At 39.1% G+C, this 25,456-nt stretch overlaps 1 pseudogene; it reads left to right on the top strand.

Annotated features, from left to right (window-relative positions):
* Nucleotides 1-25,456, top strand: part of LOC110954377 (contactin-associated protein-like 4) — a 163,012-nt pseudogene that overhangs the window by 27,385 nt on the left and 110,171 nt on the right.

Below are 25,456 nucleotides of genomic sequence, written 5' to 3'. Positions count from 1 at the left end.
GTGGTAGCATTAGCATTTCTAGTACAGTGGTAATATATGAAAATGAAGAATGTAATACAGTGGAATTTAACCTTCAGGTTTTTGAAACAAACGATACCAGTAGCACTTGACTTACAATATAAAATATCACTTTGTTAGCCGAAATGAGCTAAGCTAAGCTACAGCATGTGCACTTGTCACAGTTCGTTGACAGGTTTCTTATTTCAAGATGTGAACATTGTGAATTCATGTTGCTAATATAAAGTTCAAATTAAAATTGTCAACTTGAATACTGTGCACAGATCCAGATGCCTATCTTTGAGCTACTTCGCTAAGTGAGGGATATATTACTTTCCAAAATTCCAAATTTGAGAGTATTTGTATTATATTACTCAAACCCTTAATATCTCCATACCTATGACAACTGCAGTAGGCTACCACTGGTACATTTAGTTAAATAGAAGATAAGTATGGTTATGATTTCAGAAATTTGGTATTGACCTGGTACTGGAGTATTGGTTCTCGTGACTTCCCTTCTTGAAACAGATCAATAATCTGTTATTAATGTTTTTTTGATACTTAAAATATATGCATTTTTTATATGATATATTAGAAAAAAATCCTTTTAATCAATTGACTTGGGTTCATCTTTTTCCTTTGTGCACACGGTCATGAAGAAGTTTTAGGGACTGCCAAAAGAAAAGGTGTGACTGGGAAGTTTGTTTGCTCATTACTTTCTTACTTTGAGACAGCTGTAAATTGGCTGGTACAAGTGTTGCATCTTGACACCTCTTCTGCATTTGAAAACATGCTGAAAATGCTTGGAGAACACTCATTTGTTTGACATGTTTACATACTAATTAAAAAGGGAGACAAGCAAGCGAGGTTGTAGTGTGGTGAAAGCAATACTCACAAAGAGATGATTGTTCAGATTTTAGAATATTGTCAGTTTCCTTAAAATAATAGCCTAAGTTATGTTTTTGCCGAAATCATCTCCTCATGATGCTGGCCACCTATGGTAAAATCAACTAAATCCTCAGTTGAACAGATCATGTGATTCTGCCCCTGTAGTATGATGACTTAGCTCAAAAACCCTGAAAAAAAATGACTTGGGCCATTATTTTAAGAGGATGTCGATATGGAACTGTACACTATTACAAAAAGCCAAGAGCTTCCCTCAGATTTCTTTCTGTCTGAATGCAGTAAATGACCCAAGTTCAAATAGAGATGCAGAGACAAATTCTGAAATACTTGCAGATAAGAGTGGAGTTAGACTGAGCAGATTTAGGTGGATGGCAGGCTATTCAAAACTGTCAGCAGCCTGTGGTTTATAGTCTCAGGTAATGGAATTCCCTCAGCATTTGAAATGAAGTACAATAGTGTTGACAAAGTAATTTCAGCTGAAGCCTTGTTGTCAGAGTATGGAGACAGGACCGGGCACATCTGAAGGGAATGTGAATAATTCGAACTGGCTCTCTTCTCAGTGATGGAAATCCATTAGAAAAAAAAGGATTTAGATTATACACAAGTCATTGAATTGAATGAACATTTGTAATTACCTAATAGTCAGGTGTTGTGGGGAAACTGCTTCCACGTGGACAAAACATAAATTTAGCCACAGCTTCTGATTTTGATCAAAATCATGATATGCCTATACTGGTGAGTATGTAAACACATTTACTGACGAAGAGCACTGGCACAGAGATCACTGGTCTGGGTTTTCCACTGGACGCTGATCATGGTCTGTGCTTTATTTTTGCATTTTTTCCTCGGTGGTGTAGTATCTGATCTGAGACATGTGATGCTAGACGTGGTCTTCTAATAGAAATCACATGTTGTAACATGGTTCCACTTGTTATAAACATATAAAAGTGACCTTCAGTTGCTATTTGGGGAGATTCATTTGGCCGGATTCTCCCCGGCAGTTTCTCTGTCTGATTGATGCTGTTCTTCCTTATAATAAACTTATTATTAAGCAAGTCAGTGGCTGTGTCCGAAATCGCATACTAACGTACTACTCATACTAAATGTGACATCAAAATAAGTATGTAGTGCGTTCACACTGGATAGTATGAATAGATTGAGTACACGAGAAATACCCGGATGTATACTATATCCGGAAAAATTTTAAGTATGCGCGGTGACCACACTAGTCATACTCAACCGCCCCATAATGCTTTGCGAGCTATCCACCAAAATGCAAGCCTCCGCAGGATATGTGGCCGGACCGTGGCGATTTTTATTTTATTTTATGTGGTTAAGTAGTCATCCTAATCACCCCACAGATTTGAGAAATAGGCGTTTTCTGACCAACGTTTTAAATTTGTCAGACGCCTCACAACGTGCTACTGAATGCTAGCAGCTAGTTGCAGCAGCTCGCTTTGCATACAGAACAAGTAGCAGCTACCTCCAGTAACCTGCAGCTACAATTGAAACGATTCACATAATCTGGCTAATAACTGCATGAGGAGTGCCGGCTTGAAATTGCCACATTAATTATGCGACTGTTTGTTAGCGTAAAATCAACCTGAAGCCGGCATTCAGCCGAGATATTTGATAGCCGTACTTCCGTTTTTTGTCGTCGGAGGTTTGAAATACATTATGGGAAACGGAGTAGTATACTACAGTGTGAACGGTCGACATTCTAATCATACTTATAGTACGTAGTATACAGTATATACTCATTGAGAATGTAGTATGTAGTACGTTAGTATGCGATTTCAGACATAGTCAGTGTCACCGAACGTTTCCTTCAACGTCTGCATATCATGGACATCAGAGAAACTACGACAGTGGCAATCCAAAAATAAATCCAGTGTGGAAGTGTCAAAAACAGAAAAGTGCAGTTCCTTGAATGTCCACTTGAGGCTAGTTCCAAAAGTGAGTCCGTCAGCATAAACAATTATGATAAAAAGGCCAACTTTATAGTAACAAACATGTTTACAGGCTGGTACGAAAAGCGGTTTCAGTCACATTACCTATTTTTCCTGTTAATGACAACAGTGCAATGGGGGGAAGTTTGATACAGCTCTTGTGTTTGAATAAAGCTTAAACATATGCATACATAAACATGTGGCCACTTTGAGTGGATCGGGCTGTTGAGTGACAGGTTGGCTCTATCATGAGGCAGTTCATGAATATTTGTTGTTGATGATTATGGTTCATTCATATTTTTTTAAAGGAAGAAAAATTTACTGTCCGTTTTTAAAGCCACAATAAGCAATATGTCATCTTAACTATGAATACATTGCATTCCTGTAATACGTATGTATAGTATGTACTGTACTGTAAGAATAACACAGAAGAACACTAAGTACTGATATGATGTTCTCAGACATTGATGCACTTTTCTCCTTTATCTTCATACTTTAACATTTATGATTCATAATTAAGTCCCAGTAGGACTCTTGCTATAGTGTTTGGGCATCAGCGTGATACGTACATCGTAACTTCAAAATAAGCACTTCATTCTTTTTATGCAGTGCAACAATAACTCATTTGCAGATGCTTGTTGTTCATGAATAACTAATTCAGATTAAATTTGTACACAGCTCCATTTCTTGTCCTTGACATTCATAAACATTAAAGTGTATGAAGCACGAAAAGGTCTCATCTGACTTCTCTCTGCCGATTAGGCCAAGCTGTCTTATTCCTGCAGCGGCCTTTTATGACCCATTATCTACCCCAACCTACAATTACATCTGTTTTGGGTATTGGGTAATCCTTCAAGTTTAACCTTTCAATTAGGAGAAAACGTCCATACTTCTGCTAGTGGTTGTGATATTGAGATGATGCACTGACATATCGGCTGACATATCTGTCTTGATTGGTCAACAGAGGTATGCGACAGACCACTGGTGTCCAGTCTGCCGCCATCATCCTTCAGGAGCTCCTCCCAGCTTTCCATCAGTCATGGGCCAGTCTTTGCGAAGGTCAACAGGAGAGAAGGTGAGGTATCATTCATTGCAATTGTTCAACTTAAATATCTTAACACTTCAGTGACAGCACAAGGCAGATTAATGCTGTGGACATTATCATGAATGATGACTGAGTTGATAGATGCAAGATGGCTTTACACCTTGACAAACCCAAGTGTTTTAACTTGTAAAAGTGAGATTTTATTACACAAAATTCATTACTCAGATGTCATTTAACAGAGCAGTAAAGTTCTCTGACATAAAGTCAAAGTTTCTGGGGAGTGTTCACTCATTGCAGCTTAAGAGGTCATTTTTTGTTTGACTTGTCACCATGTGGAATGGATCTGTTTGACTGACCACACACAGAACTGAGCAGAATTTTGGTTTGGTAAAGAGGATGTTACTCATCTTTGTTGATAGGAGTGGGATTTGTTGGAATTTTAAGGCAAATTCCTTATGTCCGCAAGGTTCTGTGTGGGTTTGCATGCCATGAAATTTTGTCATTCGCCCTGCCCCCACACAGATGTCAGTGCAGTTACCCTGTGGGCATCCGTTCACAGACCAAAATTTAAGACAATGTGGATCACACAACAAGTGCGCCAAATGCAAATGTATCAGAAAAGGAAATTCAGCGGTCATCTTGTGCTTTTTAGGTATTTTATGATGTTCATACTGTATTCCACACCCTGTTCTTGTGGAGCATTTTAATGTTTTCCTGCCAGCACAATAAACAAAACAGCTTTTGCATTGCTGTCAGCAGGTTAGAATCAAGTTTCCTAGTTTCTATGTGTGGAATGTGTCTGTGCTTGCAGATTCTTTGCTGTAATATACTGTAATGAATTTCTTGCTATAACCTACTATTACAAAATAAGTGTTAACTGCATAACCTGCTGTGCCTTTAGGTTGGCTTCCTGTAAGCTTCACTTTAACTGAAATTTTGTTTGCCACCAAGTATGACATCTCCCTGAAAAGGCAGACGGAGACACATCCAGAGTATCTGTGGAAACCTTGCAAAAGAAAGAGTCTGTTGTTCAAAAAGTCAAAGAAGGTGAAGAGAAAAAGTGATAGAAACAAGACAAAAAGGAAACCCTACTCAGTAAAGAAGGCTCTGGTGCTTGAGACAATTCAAACCCAACATTCAATTCACAACCTAGTACTGCACCATCAATTTAAAGCTTGATTGTTTATTGGATGCGAATGACCGTGATGTTGATGATGACTGACTTGAGCTGATGCGGTGTGGGGAAAAGCTAAGTCGGGGATCAGCAGCGGCTCCTAGATCCCCAAGGAAATGGAAAAGAGGAAGCACAAGTAAAGGGAGGGTGGGTGGGGCACAAGAAGCAAGAACGAACAAGTGCTATAGACACACAACAGGACGGGGAGTGATTGAGGTGTTGTCCTGCCTCTTAATCTCAGTTAAAGATTTTATCTCCATTTGGCATTATTTGTACTATTTCAGTATATAAACTATGCTTTTCTATCCGCTTTCGTGACTCTGTTGATCTTTGCATCCTTGCAATGTTAACTAAGAATATGGCAAAATAATGAGAAACGGCCACTGGATACCATTCCAGTTTTATGAGCAACAGAGGGTTTGTTATGTTAGACTATAGTGTGGAGAGCAGACTGCTAGGGTTGATGTCCTCTCTGAATTTAACCAATCAGTATTGTTTTCTCTGAGTATAACCAATTATTGTCCAGATCGACATAGCAGTTTTTCATGGCCACTAAGGAATAACTACTCTGGAGTAGGTACTTTTTCACACCTGAAAATGGCCCTGAAATAACTTCTACAGTGGTGCCTCTTGTGAAAGGAACATACATAAAAGTTTGTCCTAGAGTAAAACAACCTGCAAGTTCCTGAGGTAAAAAATGACCCAAAGTAAAGATGTCCACTTTGCATGTAGCATTTCTAGTGGTCAAGGAAGTATGGTAAAAATTTTAATGAGTGGGACATTTTTTGTTTAAAAATAAACCTGATATTTTATAGTAAACTAAAGCAAACAGTCATCAGGATCCTTCAATCACTACATCTAACTCAAACATCAGAGACACACAGCATCAAACAGTAAAAGACCATTAGGGTGACTCTGTGTTGTGTCCACTGCTATGCTTTGCTTTTTGAAATCTATCATTGTTTGAATTTGCCTAATCTTTTGTTTTGATGCAGTGGGGAATGCAAACAGAAAAGGTTCCATATTACCGGGAACTATTCGGTTGAAAAAGCTAAATATAACAGGTTTCTGTTACCTCGTGCTCCATGGTTATCATTCTTCTCTATCCTTTTCCCTTACAGCAATGACCTTTTCCATTTTTCACAGTTCTGTTCGAAGGCATGGACAGTGTAGGGTTTGGGGTGCAGGCTATCCATAAAAAGTTTTACCTTGTGCCTCTTTAAACTTTATGCACTTGGTCAGTTGTTGACAACTATCCAGAAGCACCTTCAGGCACATGAAATGGTTGGAACAGGCAGAGGAAAAAGGGGTGTTGCTTTAGTGAATCTCACTATTTTTCCTGAGATGTGGTCTGTTCTGTTGGCAGCAGTGGTGCATTTCCCCTTAGTGCAGCACAGAGCCTTTGCCTCTCTACAGGACGCTGAGCACGAAACAGCAAACCTGAACTGGATTCACAAAGTCTGAGAAATACTTAAGTGGTGGCTGTAGGGACAGAAAGAGAGATGGAGATGGAGGCAAAGAAAAAGATGGATCTTTCATCATCTGCATGATGAATGACTCCAGAACTTTTTAAAGATGGACAGAATGGAAGTCACTACCAACCGTCTGTATCGTATGAAGAAATTCAATGAGAACTTTTGATTCACCAACCACACCAAAAATCCAAGAGGAGCTCTCAACTAGATGTTGATGCAGGCTTTCTGAAGGGCCAGCATGACGTGTTTTGGAGCTTTTGAAAGCAAACGCTTTTCAGTTTTTTTTTCATTTATAGAGCTGAGTGGCTGTACCAGCAGTATTGTGCATGTTGACACTTCACAAGAGAAAGCTCAAAGTTCAGTTCATACCAGCTGAAATGAAGTAGTTCACATTCATTATTAAAAATGTTAAATTCTGAACTAAGCTCACACTCCCCAAAAATAAACCAGGCCCTGCTCATTATGTTCATTTTTCTTCTTCCTCTTTTATTTATTTATTTTTTTTATAAAAAAGAGCTGATAGTGGTGGTAGATGAGCTTGTCAAATAGAGTGATTATTAAATTCCACAACAGCTACAGATTTGTTCATTGATTATAGAAGGAAATCATTCCATATACCATCTCAAGCCAGTAGTACATCTTGGAACAGTCATTGATAACTTGCTGACATAGTCTGTAAGAAGAAACAACAGCATGTATACTTCATTAGGGAAGTTAAATGCTTTTAGTGCATATCTGGAAATTATGTCTTTGCTGTACAAGTCATTTATAGAATCATCCATCCCTGTGGGTAGTTTGCTCTGCACCAAGGCACTTGAAAAATCGGGGGTGAGAATGTTCATCTGGTGATCCATGAATCCCCAGAGTCAGTCAACAGTCATCTTTGTGTTATTGCTTTTGTGGAACAAAAGACAAGTAAAGAGCTATTCCCCATAGGGTTGATTAGGCCCATTCTAATTGGTTGTGTTCTTGTGTTCAAGAGCTACAGAGCTGAAGTCTGTAGTGGCTTTGTGAAACGGAGCTCACACACAGGTACTAGTGATCACAACAGAGGATTGATAGCAATGAATCTGACTTCAAGTGAAGACCTTCTTTCAGAACTCTCCAGACTGTGATCCTATTTTTGCAGCTTGTGTTCTTATCTCTCTAGAACCTCTTACTTCTTTTAATTGTTACCTCCACTCCCCATCATCTCCTCCTTTTTTTCTCCCCTGTTGTCACACTTTTTTTTCTTTTTGCCAAATCCTGCAGTGTCACTCTCTTGCTACACGTCTTGAGACTGTGGACTGCTATAATTGTAATTTTAACTCGGCCCCATTTGGACTACCAAGAATACATTGAGATAACTTCATTCCATCTTACAGCCGAATGTTAATGACAGCATTTAACATTTATAGGCAAATGTTAATGGCAGTATTTAACATCTAAACGGTTCCTGTTTTTCAGTGGGCCATACTGATAATTGCACATTAGAAGCACTGTAATTATGCTGAAATAGGCTTGGAACACTTCATCAATCCCCAGTAATCATTTTCTGGAAGTACTAATTTAGATTTGAGAGAGGGGGGTACGGCATTAACAGGGGGCTGTAGGTTGAAATTAACTACACAGCGAGAGCCATAGAATCGGGTATTGATCCACATGTGATGTTTATGTGCCACCTCTGCCTCTCCAGGTGCCTGCTTAATTGTGCTTTTTAATACCTTTTCTGGTTAAATTCCACAGCTCCTCCACTCAAATCCTCATAATCTGAGCTAGTCACCTTCTTCATAAATCTAATTATATGGGTAAATACTGCCTGAGTCTAAGACAAAATGCAACTAAGAGCCTGTCATCTCAGCTTTCTTACTACCAGAATGCTGCTTCTACACGTCTCACACAATGTACGAAAAATAGCTGCTAATCCTTGACAGCTCATTAAAAATGACATTTTTATGCTGCGACTACCTCCCTAATTTACTGCTCTTATGAGACTACATATGGTCCATATGTCTACTTTAACTGCGTTCAGTCACGTTAATGAAATACAGCCTAATAACACCCTGCATATTTATAGATGAATGGGTCCTACAGGTCAGACAGCACGAATCTTTGGATGGAGAATCCAAATTCAGCTAGCAAAGTAATTATAGCAGCTGGTTCATTTTTGTGTTCACTTTCAGTCGGACTCCTAAACAAGCATTGGAAATCATTTGTAAATATAAAGCTTTTGGTAAAGCTGCAGGGAGCTTGCAGTTTTTGTCTTTATATATGCCATTTTTGTACAACTCTTTGCTCAGAGTCTGTACAACATGTGTGGAGAGGGCAAAGTTAGTGTGACCCACTGAGGTGCCATAGCCACATGGCAATGCTGGGGTAAAAAAAAAAACAAAAAAAACATGATCTTTTAATGGTTCTCTGAGTTACAAGTTGACGCTAAAGCACCAGCATCTCATACTGCAAAAAGTCAAAATCTTACCAAGTCTTTTAATCTTATTTTTAGTAAAAATGTCTCAATCTCACTTGATTTAAGATAAATTCACTTAACAAGTGACATTTCAGCAAGAAGGAGGGACTTGTTTTAAGACAATACATCTTAAATATCTTGTTAAGTCAAACAATCTTGAAATTATCGTGTTTTGAGTTGAATTTTACAAGAAAACTCAAAATAAGTTTAACCCTCCTTTTTAAAGTTTAAAAATGTAAAAAAATATATATATATTTTCACAGTGAAACTTCTGATGTCCACAATTTATTCCTGAAGGTTTTGCAAATTTTCAGAAATTTGGGGGAAATTTTTTGTTGATTTTTGGGATTTTTTCAGACAAGGAAACAATATTTTTGTGCCCATAAATGAAGAAAGCAGGAGGGTTAATACATCTCAATACAGAAGGTTACATGAAAGCGAAAATCTATTTTAGAGAGAAAAACTCCCTTTTTTTTTTTTTTTTGGCATATCTTGCTTAAGACACCTAAGCTTGACAATTCTGGTAAAATATAGCTTAAAATAAGTTTTCCCAGCTAATTTTGAGATCTCAATATTCTAAATATCATATTTTATTTCAAAAAATCTTACCAAGCCATTTTTCACTTCTTCTAGTCGCAGATTGTTTTCCCTACTTATTTCAAGGTAGAAGTTCCTTGAAATGCTTTTTTTTTTTTCTTGTTTTGAGAGGGACATTTTTTCCAGTGCATATTAAAGCTCGCCTTTGCTGGCATTATAAAATAGACAGAAAATCCAGTTAAAAGAATATAAATACAACACTAGTTTTTTGTGGTTTTTGAGCACAAAGCACGTAGGGCCAACACTTACAATGGGAGGGACTCACATGCATAAAATGCACTAAATCACATGCATGCCTGGACCGACTGCTAAAACATACAACAGAGAAGCTTGAGCGAAAACACACACGAAGGGTGTCACTCTGCCAAAGATGCCATTATCCACAATATTTTGCAATCTTGCAGCTTCAAACAAATTGCCTTACTTATTTTGATTTACCTGTAATCAGCTTTTTGTAGTGTGCAAAGCAAAATGTGTCTCCAAATAGCGAAAGACTAAAATTATTCTTACAATAGCAGGACTTTTTTGTTTTCTAATTCAGAAAGTAATACCAGAAGTGCAGCTGTAAAAGGACACCATGTGTTCTTTTTTATTTTCACATTACTTTCACAGTAAACATTTGAAAAACAATAACAACAACAAAATGATCATGAGGTTCTTCTAGCTGGCACAAGTGCCCTATTTTCTCATTTTCCAGTTAAGTTATGATGACTTGTTGCTTCCATTACAAAGCACTTTGCCTCTGAAATTCCCCAAAGACAGCATCTCCAGGGGCCAGTCCTAATTTTACGCTGCTGCAATCAACCCCTAAAACAAATTTTATTGTGCCTGCTTCTTGCAGGGAGAGGTGTAAGGTAGAACGGTAGGTCATGTGGAGGACAAAACATTATGCTGGCAAATGTTTGTTGGAAAAATAGGAAGCTGTTTATTTTCAATCCCCAAACATGGAGCCTCCAACAGGACAATTATTTCATTCAGGGTTTTAGAAGGGAGTTGAAAAAGTTAACAGTGACTACATGTGGTTTTTCTGAAGGTTCTTCCAACCACAATGTCCCAATTTATAGATTCATAATCAGCCATCAGTGTTGACCATTTAAAATGATGGAAAAATGTGCTTCCTTCAGTATTTACTTTAAATGCTTTGAATTTCATCACACATCTGTTGTCTAATCAAATTGGACACCCTGCATCTACCACGTAAAAGAGCTGCTTTTGCCTCCTCTGTAAGCTACAGCAGAAGACGGTTCTTCCAAGGGACAAACCCTCACAGGGGAAGGCTGAATGACTGAATGTCCTTTTAATAGGATGTTTGCTTCAATCAAACATATTAATATAAACATAGGGAGAAGTACAATTCTGCCTGTATACAATGGATTTGCAAAATTAAATGAAGTACTAAATATGTGTGATTAATACCCACCTTCCTAAAGTCTGGAGTTTGGATGTGCCTTCCTTCATGATTAGCTGGCCTGGCCTGTTAAAAACTACATATTTTAGGTTTGATTCCCTGTTTAGTCATTTACCTCTCAGAATGTTTCTTTGCTCTGGTGATGAGCATTGTTGGAGTAGTGTAAGGGATTGCAATTTGTAAAACCCAATTTATTACAATCCTTTATCCAAGCAAAGCTGCACTGTTGAGCTGTTTGTTGTCCTAGGTGGGCTGTATTGTGATATATGTACACAGCAGGTCACGTTTACTAAGTAAAAGGTAAAATAAAGGACGAGGGAGAGGGAAAGAAATTGTTTTAGTGGTAAAAAGTATTGTCATTGTGAGTTTGTCAGTCAGAGATGCAAAGAACATGATTGTACGTTGTAAACTTTGAGCTGAAAGACATTGGAAAATACAACACCTGATTTTACAGAAGCAATGTGAAACATACCTACAGAAAGCAACAGCAAACTGCTGTAGAGTTACACGTCTGTTGGGGACAGAAAATGTCTGGTGATGGAATCAAATTTTAAGGCCAAAATCAGAGAAGTCAACCACAGATGGCATCTTGCAGCTAACGACCAAAGCTTTCTGGTCGTATAAGGGGTTAGCAAAAATCATGTAGAAATAAAATAGGTAATGCAACTACTTTGTTACCAACTAATAACCAAGGGGTCTTCTTATTTTTGAAAAGAGTAATAACTAACTTATTACATTTGCTGAATACCTTGCACTAGGTTGTCAGGAAACACCTTAAGCTCTTACTCCCATTCACTGCAACTATATGACTCAAATCGGCTTAAAAACCTCTAAAGGTCCTCCCAGCTCTTCATTTACGAATCTTGTCCTGGTAATACTGTCTTGTATTTCTGCTTGGCTGTCTGTGACTTACTGCATTTTTTTGAGACTTCCTGGCTTTTTTCTCCCCCATATCCTAACGACTTGTATACTTCTCCACCCCATCAGTCCTGTTTTTGTCTTCCCGTCCCCTTTAGTGTCTCCACCTTTCATTCACTCAGCACTGGGTGGAACAACTGTGCACCAGTGCTTACCAAACATTACATTTATCTGGAACACACATCTGCTCCTCCTAGTGAAGCCATTGCCCTGACAAGCATTGTGCCACCATTTATTTCCCAGATGACACTAACATGGAGGAGATTCCAATTAGAACCGAAAGGATAGAAATAGGATGTTGTGCTCTTTTACTCTCTTATTAAGAGAGACAAAAGCTGAAGTCAATGCTCCGAGTGGAGATGACTCTGTGTAACACCAGGAGGCCCGGTCTATTGTGGGTGTGATTGCTTGAATAGTCTCTCTGTGGTCCAGCCTCTGTTATTTACAGAACAGACTGTGGTTACAGAGAACAGAGACTGTACTGCAGGCGTTAAGCGTATGTTTTTAGTGACCGCATGCTAATTTCAAAATAGAGATTTGGTATCAATGATGGAGCATTGAGCATTCCAAAAAAGTCACTCAAACAAAAACAACAGGGTGCAGGTAGGGGCAAGCTCCAGAATACAGGAGAGGTCAAAAAACAGGCCAGAAACTAAAAAGTAATGAAACACTGGAAAACTACGGCACTAGAACAGATACAGTCTAATGGCTAGGTAATGTTGAACTGGTTACTGTAAGGCCTGATGAGTGCAGTGGAATGAAAGTTCTCTCCAAAAAATGAGTTTACAGAATAAGTCAGCCTTACTTCTGTTAGTTTATCTTGTTGTCAGGTGATTCATTTCCATAAAGCAAGTTCACCCAAGTTCAGATTCAGTTACTTTGGCAACATGATGGGAAACTAACCTGGTTCAGGGAAGGCGAACTGTGAGGCGGTTAAGCAAATGTTTTACCACTGAATCTCTGCTGTGCATCCATAATATTCAAATGCATTTATCAGTATCAGTCCAAAAATTTAATCAAGTAGAAAATCACCTTGATTTAAATAAGCTAAATAAATAGATTACTGGTCTATAGATGAGGATCTCGGGCCTGTCAGTCTTTGTCAATCATAGTGTGTTCTTTATTATTATTAATAATAATAATAATAATAATAATAACACACCACCAAAATAGTAATATTTTGTTCGACCACCCTTAGCTTTGAGTACGGCACCCATTCGCTGTGTCATCTTTTTGATAAGCTTCTGCAATATCACAGCATTTATTTCTGTCCATAGATGCGTTCATTTTTCACCAAGATCTGCGGAACAACAACCAACTTGACCCTTTTCAGTCAGGCTTCAGGTGCGACCAGTCCACTGAGACTGCACTCCTATTAGTCACAAAATCTCTGCGGCTGGCGAGAGCTGCTGGTCAGTCCTCTGTCCTACTGCTGCTGGACTTGTCTGCTGCCTTTGACACCGTGAACCATCAAATCCTCCTCTCTAGGGTGACCATACGTCCTCTTTTGCCCGGACATGTCCTCTTTTGAGAGGCTGTCCGGCCTGTCCGGCCGGCGTTTATAAAGTCCTTCAAATGTCTGGGTTTTTGATCGTGCCTAGCTTGAGCGCGTCACAGACCAGTGTATTTATCATTCACGTTGAATGGTTCCTTTGGAAACACGCTCTGAGAGGCGGAGTTTGAGCCGAACCCCGGAACGTGTATTAATCATTCCCAAAGCAGTACAGAGGCGCTCCACACTCACTCACTCCTCCCAGGCTGACGGGCAGGTAGGCACACTGCGAGAGAACACTCAAACAGAAAGAAAATGCTGAAATGCAAATGTCATTTCACTGATGAAATGCAAAAAAAGTACCCTTGTTTTCGTCCGGGTCGTGTCAAATGGGAGGCAGAATGTACAGTCTGCAAAGCTGGGACTTATGTCTCTGTAGCTAATAAGAAAAGGAAAAAGAAGGTAAAAAAGGACTGTTGACTTGAGGCATTATTTATATATATATTTTTTCATTTGCCATTAGACACATTATTTTGAAGAATGTGCTAACTGAACATTGAAGAATAGGCTACCTCTGTTTTTTCTTTTCGTTTAATAATTTGAGGCATTATTTCTATTTTTACATAATTGATAATTGGGAGGTTATTTTGAAGAATGGTACTCTACCTCACTTTTCCTAACTAAGGTGTAAGTGTCAGACTTAAGAGAGATGATTATTTCTTAATTTGCTAAACATCTGAATACATGTGTTCCTACACAACTTGAGTCAATAACTATTAAAGACTAGTGCATGCCATATTTGTACGTGACTGATTAAATTGTTTAGGAGAATTGCTTTAAATTAATAAATATATTATTTATAGAGCAACTGTTTGTGAGTGTTTTGGGCTATTTTTCTGTATATCCAGGTAAAGTGTTCTTTTCTGGGGAATTCAGAATATCTGTTTAACTGAGTTTGAAGCACAGAAAGACTGAAAATTTTTCGCGCGTGAGCTGGAAGTGTGTCCTCTTTTCAGAGAAACAGAATATGGTCACCCTACTCCTCTCCACACTCTCTGAGCTTGGCATCTCAGGTTCTGTCCTGTTGTGGTTCAAGTCCTACCTCACAGGCAGATCCTTCAGAGTATCATGGCGAGGGGAGGTGTCAAGGTCACACGACCTATCAACAGGAAACTCATCCTTCCATAAGATCTAGTTAATGAGTTTGAACCAGTTTTAATGTAATGAAGTGTAAACCTGAGCTTAGCAGACACTTGTATTATACCTCGGCTCCCACTGAATTTATGCAGAGTTAATGCAATCAGCTCAAACTGAGAGAGCTATTGGTTACAGTGTTGCAAAACAGTTGAGAAATCTGATATATTTGAGAACAAACTCAGTAAAATGTGTCTGGTATGGGCTCAGTTTTATAGCATACAAAAGTCTACAGTCTTAATCTGTTTCTGCTGATTTTTACAACTATTAATACATGCTCACTTCATATTTCAGGCAGGTATATCACATCAGGCTGGTTGTGGCATTGTTCCAACCATGGAGAAGTAGTAAACCTTGTTATTCTGAGTACATGGGTTTAAAAGGATTGAAGGGCTTCGGATGGAAGATGTCCAGTTTCATTAGCTTGTTCCAGGTGTCAGACTTAGTTTTCCTTCTTTTTAAATACCAAATCTTCTGAAGTTTGATACAGTATGTTGATCCATCCAAGGTCTCCACTAAAATCTGCTCCACATTTCAGCTAATCCCAGTGGCATGTGGAGGTTTCCCAGCTGGTTCGACTAATGTACATCCCCTTTTTGATTAAAAATGATGTGAGGCACTGAGATGGTGTTCTCATTTGGAGTAACTCAAGGGCACTTGTACAACACTTGCAGTTTCTGATGGGCGCAAACCCGCTGCTGTGAGAAGTGAACTTGTTATCTCTGAGTTTCTGTTCCATCTCCCACCCCCTGCCACCATAAAAAAGTCATAATCTATCGCTGACACCACTCGTCCTTGGCCTGTATCCTTGCACTGAGCCAGGAGGAAACATCCAAAATAACATTCCCTTTGATGCTTTCATGCTAGCCCAAATAAACCCATGTATGATTAGCAGCAATGACACATATTTACTTGTTTGGAGGGATGCACCAGTTTCTGGGAGACTTATTGGAAAACTTGAGCAAATGAAAACACTGTGTATCCTCAGCAGATGAGCACACCACTGACCTTTTCAATAGAAAAACAGTCTGATTGCTAATGTCTACTGGATGAATACATTTTAATATTTAAACATTCTGCACTCAATACTGCAATTTGGCCAGGTTTATTTTGAAATCTGTTCCTGTTGAGCAACCATGTACTAATCAAAGTTGTATTGATTTTAGCTGCACACTGTCATCAACATCCTCCGTAGCTCATAGTCAGACAGATCTTTGCTCTATGAAATTAATCCCAGATTCTCAAAAGGAAATGTTATTAGTTCGGTATTCTACATTGATATTTTTTGCCACTTTGCCTGTATTATGTTTGAAGCGTGCAGTATGAATAAAGCTGCCTTGATTTGTAACAAGAATTGAAAACTGACAATTAAGCTGGGATTCACTTTATGGTCATATGCATAATCTTTCTTGTGCACTCATGTTTTGATTTGAGATTTAACAATGTTGTCAATTACAAGCCTTTCCTTTCAGTAGCATTCTCAAAGAGCAGTTTTTGTCCTAACATTTGGGAGCTTTGGCTTTTTTTAAGTGAACTAAAGGTTTGCAGAAAAACAAAAGCTAGTTCTGTAGTAGTAAAATACACTTTGTTTTAAAGCAGCTGGACTGGCTCACCACAGCTCTACAGAACTTTACAGTGTCTTTCAAATTGTTATTCTGCTTGTTTTGGTTTTCCAGTCTGCAATTTTATTATTCTGGTTTATTCTTTTCTGCTCTTACAGAGATGTTTTAAGATACTAAACAAAATACTCACCACCAAGTTAAACCTGGACAAAGTTTGTGTTTAGTTGGTGAACATAAAGGAGCATTTAAAGTGTTTCTGTTAATCTCGTAACGTTGCTTCAAGTGCAAGAGGAGCAAACTGTTATACAAAGAGTGCATCACTTTAACTGGCTAACAGTCTAGAGAAATCATCTTATCCCACGCCCTCCTCCTTTTTGTTTAGAGCTTCTTCATAACAGTTCACTAAAATTAGCATAATGAGCTCGGCTCAGTGGTGAAAAGGGGACAGCAGACAGCAACAACAACCTGTGGTTGCTTAATTTAAAGAGCCTTTTTCTCAGAATTTAGTGCAGAGTGTCACAGCACAGGTGGTACAGGTAAAATGTTTTTATGTTAACACGCAGGCTGGTCCTGTCTGGTCCACTTCTCTGGTTGCCAATCTCGCACTGAGTTTGGTTTGTTTAAGTTAACAAATAGATGCAGACAGAAACTAAACCAAACTACTGATGAGGGTTGTCAGCAATTGACATTCATTGTTGCTCAGCAGCCTGCTGCTCTCATGCATTCATATCTTATAGCCCTTTGTTTGCCTTCTGGCAGGGTTATATCAGGTAAGATCTGCCCTCTTCAACAAATCTATCAATCAGACTTCATTTATACAGCGCTTTGCATACAAATGAAATGTGACACAAAGTGATTTAAAGATGAAAGAAATATAGAAATGCAATAAAACAATCCAAACAATACTCCACACCTCGTACCCAAAACATCATTTTATATGTGAGACTCAAAATCACAAGGACAGGCTAAATACTTTGTGCAATGAGGAAACACCATATTAAAAAAAATGAAATAAAGATATTTATGATAATAAGACAGAAGGACAGACAGACAGAGACCAAAACAGAAGTCACGATTTATTAAACAATAAGAAGATAATAAAAAATGTAATAATAATAATAATAATAATGATAAGCACATACTGATAAGACTGCAATGTGAAAATGTGTGAATAAACAGAGAAATCAACCAGTAAAAGTAGTTCTATAAACATGCGACTGTGACATTACCAAAACAGAACTAAAAGGCAGTGGATATTGGACTTACATGTATGATTTGGACACCAGTAGAACTCCAGACACATGTTCAGGTACAAGTTTACCACATTCACGGTGTCAGGGATAATGCTAATCTTGTGTTTATAGCTTCTTTCCACTTTTCTTAGGTGGCCAAATAGTTTTCTGAGACTAATTTAAAGTGTTTGACACAAGCAAACTTCATTTGGATTGTTTACCATTAAGCCTCTGATTAGTCACTAACATACTTGCTTGCTTTGTGTCAGTGAACATCTCTTTTTGTCAGGTGTCTTGTTTGAGGAGTAGTTTATGCTGCGTGTAGGGACAAGTATGATTCACACACCTTTCCAACTAAAGACCACCTGTTTTGCTAGGTGTTCGGTCAGTTGCCCCAGAAGTCATGGTCTCCTGATCAGTTAATTTGTTGTGGTAATTTGAATGTCCAGCAGAGCGGCGCTGCGATGCTCCTGACCCGTCTTTAACCTCAATTACCTTACAGAGTGGGGAGAGCGCTTTGGTGTCATTACAGGTAGTTAGAGAGACAAAACAAGTCGACTTAGCGGATCAGGACTGACAGGCATGCATTACAGAAACTATTGTCATGTTGATCAAACAAGTACTGCGTGAATAATGTAGTGGATTTAGTGAATTGGTTTTTTCCACACCAATTTCCATGCACTTGGCTCCCATCTTTCTTTTAAACCCTTTATCTTCTCTTCCACCAGTATCAGCCTCTTTCTTAGTTTCTCTCTTTCTCCGCCTTCTCTCCCTCTTCACAATTCCCCCTCTGCACTCCTACAGATGTCAATAGATCTGCCTTTCTCTGTCACTGTCTTCCTTTGTTTCTTTCCTCTCCAATCCAGCCATAATGAGGAAAGGTCAGCGTGTCTGCTCTCTCCCGTTATGCTGTCAGTGTCCATGTCTGTTACTGAGATACTTATTAGCTCTGGCCTTTAGCTGCTGCCCTAACGAGCAGGAAGCCCAGCAAGAGGAAAGACGTTGACCTCAGACACAGCTAATTTAACCGAAAGGATCCCACATCTGTTTCATATGGGTGCGGAAGCAATATGTTCATATAAAATTGTGTGTTCACTTTGGTGATGTCTCTTTTTGTTAACAGAGAAACATCTCTATTTTTATGCAGATTACAGTCATTTGATGCACGACAGAGAGAAATCATGTCAGTCAAAGTCACAATGACCCAAAAAATTACTGCACAGCTTAAAACTGACAACAGTTATTATTATTGTAGCATTTGTTATGTTTTGAGTGGAGCCACCTTATGTCCTGCTTTAGCATCCTCTTTCTTTTGCAGCATGTGAAATGGCCAAAATACCACAGTGGGCATTAATTTTTCATCGCATTCATAAATGTATAATGTGCTTGAGTGTTTTTGTCTGACAAGTTATAAGAAGAAATAGATTACATCTCTATGTTCATGTTCCTTGAGGTGGAGATGCACAATACACATCAGAAGAAACACTTGCGGATCGTAGAGAAATGAAGAGACGTCTCCATCCTTAGATCATTATCAGTCAGAATTGGCTTCGAAAGCACAACGGACTGGCAAAGGCAAGTGGGTTTAGAGCTGAGCTTACTGTGTTAATAAGACAGGCAGAGGTTGGCAACAGGGAGGCAAACTAAACAGGGAACCTCATCTGATCAGCTAACAGGCAGAAGTCCATAAAAAGGCAGACAGGGTTTAATTCATTTCAGTTCAATTGTATTTGTATAACACAAATTCCAAACATATGTCATCTCACTGCGCTTAGCATACTAAGGTACAGTTAATACAAATTGTAAACAGAGAGCAGAGAACCCAACAATACCAAGTTGCCCTATTAGAGAAAGTGGGAAAGAACTGAACTCCGACCATCCGTACAGGGAGGGGAAAAAAGCCTCTGACGGGAGGATGAAAGGGATTTGGGATATTAGGAGGGGCTGGAGTGCGGATTTCATCCATCCATCCATCCATTCTCTATACACCGCTTTATCCTCACTAGGGTCACGGGGGGTGCTGGAGCCTATCCCACCTGACTCGGGCGAAGGCAGGGGACACCCTGGACAGGTCGCCAGTCTGTCACAGGGCTACATATACAGACAAACGTGCGGATTTCAGAATAGCAGATTTAAGGTTGAAGAGTAAATAGCAAAGTTTGCAGGTAAGTATGCGTCGACAGAAAAGCCAAACATGCAGCCTGGAAGTGAGATTTGAGCTAGACACATCCACTGATGTCATCAGAGTTTCTTCAGGTCCAAACAAACGTTTCAGGCTTGGGATCTATTCATTAGATTGTTAATGGCAGCTTTAATCCTCAGAGGAACAGGTAGGGTCTCCATGTAACAACATGCCTTCAAGCACCTTTGAACACAGTGGAGAATAGGTGCTGTTATAAAGGGTAAGGCTGGTCTGATTTAGGCTTTTGTGTTTACTCTACTTTGTATAAATTGATAAAGAAAATATGGGAATACGACAAAAAAGTACCAATAATGAAGAGCTGGCTAATGCTATGACTGAAAAGAGTTGAGATTTTTTCAAAGAGTTGGTGTCAAGGGAAGATTATACACTTGGTGAAATCAAAGTAGTTCTACCTGGGTGCTGTCTAGCGGCCATTTCAGAACTTTAACTTATCAGGCCCAGCATTGTAGCGTTGCTGTTGGCTGTTCACAAAGCTGGACAAACTCTCTGTGACTTTACCCTTTGAATTCCTGGACAGCAGTTTTGAATCTCAGTGCAGCTCCAGCCACCATCTGTACAGTGTCTGACTGTCAATTCAAAAATGAGCAGAGGTGAAGTTTGAGTGGAGTGAAGGCAGACCATGCAAACACCTCTGGGCCATGAACTATGCTGTGACAGTAGCCACCTGTCACTCAAATTATCCACAACTTTAAACCTTAATACAATTTGAAAGAGTGAGTTGTATAAAACTTCATCTCCTGTACAGCTGTCAGAAATAGAAAAATTAACAATAGAGACCAAACCTGTTTTTGTATCAGGCTGTAAACATCCCAATCTCTACTATAAAGTTAAACATTTAACATGGAGGTCTATGGGAATGGACTTACTTTTGGAGAAAGCCTCAAGTGGCCCTTCAAGGGAACTGCATGTTTGGGCACTCTTCATTTGGCTCATTTTTTAGTCCTGGAAATACTGATGCTCAACTGACTGCACTTTGAACTGAACTTTACCACTGAGTTGACATTATTATGTTGCCTGCTTCTTACCACAGCTGCCTGTAATTCAGTCATTAGTGCATCATTAAAGTCCATGGGAAATTTTGCAGCCAAACTCATCTAATAATCCGTTTTCACAAAAAGAGCATTATCTGTAACATTAAAAATGGTTTCACAGTCCTGCTATTGTGGAATATTTGCTCACTGGAATTTCACACTGGACAGTCAATAGAACTGAGACATCATTAAAGTTAACAGACTCACTTGTGCTTTTCCTGCCATGATCCAGGATGCTTGCTGTGAAAAAGGATTTATAATTATTGAGGTGTTTCACTCTGCAGCAAGATAACTGACATTACCGAGTGTGGCCCTGCACTGCTACCAATCTGTCCTGCAGTGTATTATGTGCAACCACCTAATGGGGTTCACGGTGGGTTGTGCTACAACAATAATCTAACATGAGGAGGCTTTGTAATAGATTTGATGGAAGAGCATGAGTCCACTTCGGCTGTGCGTCTGAAGTGTGTTGTAGTATTGATTTGTATTGTCCTTATGTTCAGCAATGACCATCACCTTGGCAACACAATCTCAAGTGCTCTTCAGGCTGGCTGTTTTATCATGCATGCGTGTGTGTGTGTGTGTGTGCGTGCCCATGTTTTTTGCTATATTGTGGGGACCAAATGTCCCCACAACTGTAGGAAAACCGAAAACTATGTCACTTGTGGGGACCTCATTTCGGTCCCCACAAGTTTAAACAGTGTTTTCTTGGCCATGTTGTTGTTACTGAAAAAAGTAAAAGTGCAAAAACATTTCTTTAGGGTTAGGCATTGTTTTGGTTAGGGTTAGGGTTTGATTATGGTTAGGGTTAGGGTTAGGGTTAGGGGTTAGATATGAATGGGAGTCAATGGTATGTCCCCACAATGATAGCAACACACACACGTGTGTGTTTGTGTGTGCTCTGTAGGGGAGAAATCCCTCCATCTGCTGTATGGGCACCATGGATTTGCTGTGCCCTGACTCAGCGCTTTTTATTGAACATGCGTGCAGACACACAAACACACAGACAGTCACGCACACACTCTTCTCAGTATTCAAAGTGCCGTTATCTTGTAGCAGCCTTTTCCATCACCTCCAATGTTTCTTCATAATCAGGTTCGGCCAAAGCTCCTCCTGCTCTCTGGCTCTCTTTCCTTCTCTCTCACACTCTATCACTCACACACTGACACACAAACACACACACTCCTTTGAGTCGGGGATGCCAGCAGCATCTAAAGTAGAAATGAAATTGCAGCTGGGTGAGTTTTGGCGAAGTCCCTGCAAAGGTTAGCAACTGTATTAATACACAGCTCTGTGTGTTCTTTCTTCCAGCCGTTCCCTCCCTCTGCTTTGGTTTCTGGCCCCACTCGTTCCTCCGCTCACCTTCTTCAACCCGGTCATCCTCCACAACAGGTTCAATTTTCCCAAATAAAAGCCCCCACGAGCAGATGCACTGTCTGACACGACACAAGGCAGAGTTCAGAGTGTGTAAATCCTCCGTGTTGTATACCCGGCATCCTTCCTGTTTCCAGCTGGACTGCTCATTGAGGTTAATTCAAAACCGAGACCTTTCATTGTTCAAATCAAGCTATTTTGTTACTTGCTTGGCTTTTTGCTGAGCCATCACTTTCAAATACCATGCGCATTTATTTCATTTTTTAAAGGGACTCCAGAGCCAAAAGATTAAATTAGAAATGTGAGCAAAGGACGTTAACTGGATACAAGCAAGGAAATGTATCCCTGCAGTTTTACTGTAAGAGAGAATCCAGGAGTTTATTGGTGTTTATTTTGTTTGGTGAGTGAAAAAAACATCTGAAATCAGGTTTTTGAAAGTCTGTTATAACACAAGCTTTTCCAATTTCTTGTTAATGTCAAATCGCTGCTTATTTTTCCTTCATATGTTTAATGTACTCTGGAACCCAATCAGCAGTTCATTAGTTCACAAATTGTGCTTCCATTACATATGAAACAATTTGAAATAAGTCTGCAAAATGTCTGAAAAGTTTTCATGTTTTCTTGACTTGGTTGCTGAGTTTTTCAGCAGAGTTAATGTGCATAATGTAAGATGAAAACACCTTTTTAAAAATAAGCTCTGATATACTGAACACTTAACTTATATGACTGATCAGCTGTTTCCACTTCTGTCCTTACCTTCACCTCTTGACACCGAAACCATGCTACCAGCTGACATGAAAGAATTATTACCCCAACCAAGGTAAGGGGAGTTTGTCCGTCTGTTTGCAACATTATTCAAACACGAATTAACGGATTTGTATGACATTTTCAGTGAAAGTGAGAAATGACACAAGGACCAAACACATTTCACATTTTCATTGATTTGCTTTGTTTTTCCAGTGATATTTAAAACCTTTGCTTGAAGCTTAAAATTTTCAATATATAAATAAAATATAAAAGCATAGCTAGTGCTCCCAATTTTTTTATTCACATTCTCTTGCATTAGGGCAATGTCCACTGAATTGCTTGAAGATTCCCATACTTCCCTTGTTTTCCCCTTGTTCTATCTTATTTTTAAAAAATTTATTTCTTTGACTTCCAACTGTGACCCAAGCACTAATGTCATGCCACCTCATGTGAATACGTGTGCTGGCAAGACAATAAATCTTCAATTCTTGAATTCAAAAACTTGTCTGTTTGGAACCATCCAACTGATTGGCCTCTGGTGTTGCTGCATGCTGCTCTCGTTTATATCAAACAGCTTGTTCAAACTACTTTAGACTCGAAACTGACGGTGTTTGGTTATCAAACAGTTAACTTTAAATTATTTATTGAATCTATGTGGCTTTTTTTAGGTGCAGCTTGTTTTACAAAGGAATTAATTACTTGTATTAATTGATGGTACCATTGAGGAAATTTATAAGCAGTAACATGTAGAAATTCACTGTCCCTCCAAAAGAAAAGTCGCACACTCATATTTTGTTGGACTGCCTTTAACTTTGAGTACGGCACACATTCACTGTGGCATCGTTTTGATAAGCTTCTGCAATGTCACAGCATTTATTTCTGTCCAGAGTTGGATTGATCTTCTGCCAAGATCTTATATTGATGATGGGAGAGTATTGTGGTTGCACAAAGTCTTCTCTAGCACATCCCAAAGATTCTCAATGGGGCTGAAGTCTGGACTCTGTGGAGGCCAATCCATGTGTGAAAATGACGTGTCATGCTCTCTGATCCACTCATTCTCAGTGTGAGCCCCATGAATCCTGGCATCGTCATCTTGGAACATGTCCATGCCATCAGAGAAGAAAAACTTTACTGATGGAAAGACCTGATCATTCAGTATATTCAGGTAGTCAGCTGACCTCATTCTTTGGGAACATAACGTTGCTGAACCTGATCATAACTCTAACCCCCACAGTCTTTTAGGTACTAGACATGATGAGTTCATCACTTCATCTGCTTCTCTTCTTACTGTGATGTGCCTTTTTTTCTGATTAGTCTCACTGATCAGTGGTTTTCTTAGAGCTTCACAGCTGTTTAGTCCCAATCCTTTGAGTTCCTTTGTGCGTGTGGAAATGCTCTTACTTTTACTAACATAACGACAAGTTCTACTGTTTTCTTATGATATGATTTTACCAAATGTTGAAGTGATCTCTGATCATGATCATCCAAGAGTTTGTTCCGACCACTTCCTTCCTCGAAGATGATGGGTCCCCACTATCCTTTAGGTTTTAGTAATGCCTTGGATGGTTTCTTAACCTGATTTTTGTAGTTTCAGAAATCTCCTTAGTTGTTTCTTTGCTTGATGTAGGCCAATAATTAGACATTTCTGAAACAGATGAACATCCTTTTCATGACCACAGGATATGTCTTCCAACATGGTTGTCTAAGAAATGAGAAGCTCCTCACTGTATCGGTAGGGTTAAATAAGTTGTTGCTGCTGAAACGTATTCATCACTGGCGTAATTATCCAATGAAAGGCTCTTACCTATTTGCCTGGTTATATCCAGCTGGCGACTTCTTTTTTCGACAGGACGTGTAGGCACAAAACACGAGGCCAGTTGCAAACTAATACCAACAATCAGAGTCAAACTACCCAGCCCTAAAATAGTTCCCAAACGTTGTCCTATTTTTGTGGTCTTGGGAACCACTCATTTAAAGAACTTCACACTCCATTTCCTCAGGTTTCTAGCAATACAACTGCCAAGTTGGTAGTAGATTGTTGAAATATGAAAAATACATACAACACACATACAGAGAAACCTTGATTTATTAGTGAGATAAGCATATTATCAGCTTCTCATTGCAAGAGACTGGTGTTTATCATAAACCTCAGTGAACATTTCCGTCTTTAATCAGATAGCACAGCTGTGTGATGCCTGGAGATATAAAGTCTGTGTGAAATCACCTTAAACCAAAGGACTCATTTTCAATGAAATCAATGACTTATGCATCTCACTAACAAAATATGAAACCTCTCACTTACTTCAGTTGTTATTTCACTGTTAGAACATTTTTACGTGTCAGAGATAGATTTAAATGTCATTTTGCTAGTTTGTCGAGATCTGTTGCCTCTGTAACATTAAAGAATGGGGGTCTCCAAAAACACCCATCAACCTGATCAGTATTGTCAAGTCAAACAAGTCACCATGACACTCAAACATGATGTATTCCCAGAGGATGCACACTTTTTTTCTGACATACTTTTATTATGCAGACCTGTGTGTCTGCTGATGGAGCTTATAAATGGTACTTTTTTCCTTCAGCTCCATCGAGATAAATAGCACACAGTAGTGGCATAGCATCAAACTACTGCATTTCAGTGAAGATTTATAAATTATCATCTTTTGGTATAGCTGTGCCATTCCAGTTTATTTTGCATGACTGTGA

This window comes from Acanthochromis polyacanthus, chromosome 4 (assembly GCF_021347895.1).
Source record: "Acanthochromis polyacanthus isolate Apoly-LR-REF ecotype Palm Island chromosome 4, KAUST_Apoly_ChrSc, whole genome shotgun sequence".
In the NCBI taxonomy this organism is placed as follows: domain Eukaryota; kingdom Metazoa; phylum Chordata; class Actinopteri; family Pomacentridae; genus Acanthochromis; species Acanthochromis polyacanthus.
This window is presented reverse-complemented; position numbering and strand designations above follow the sequence as displayed.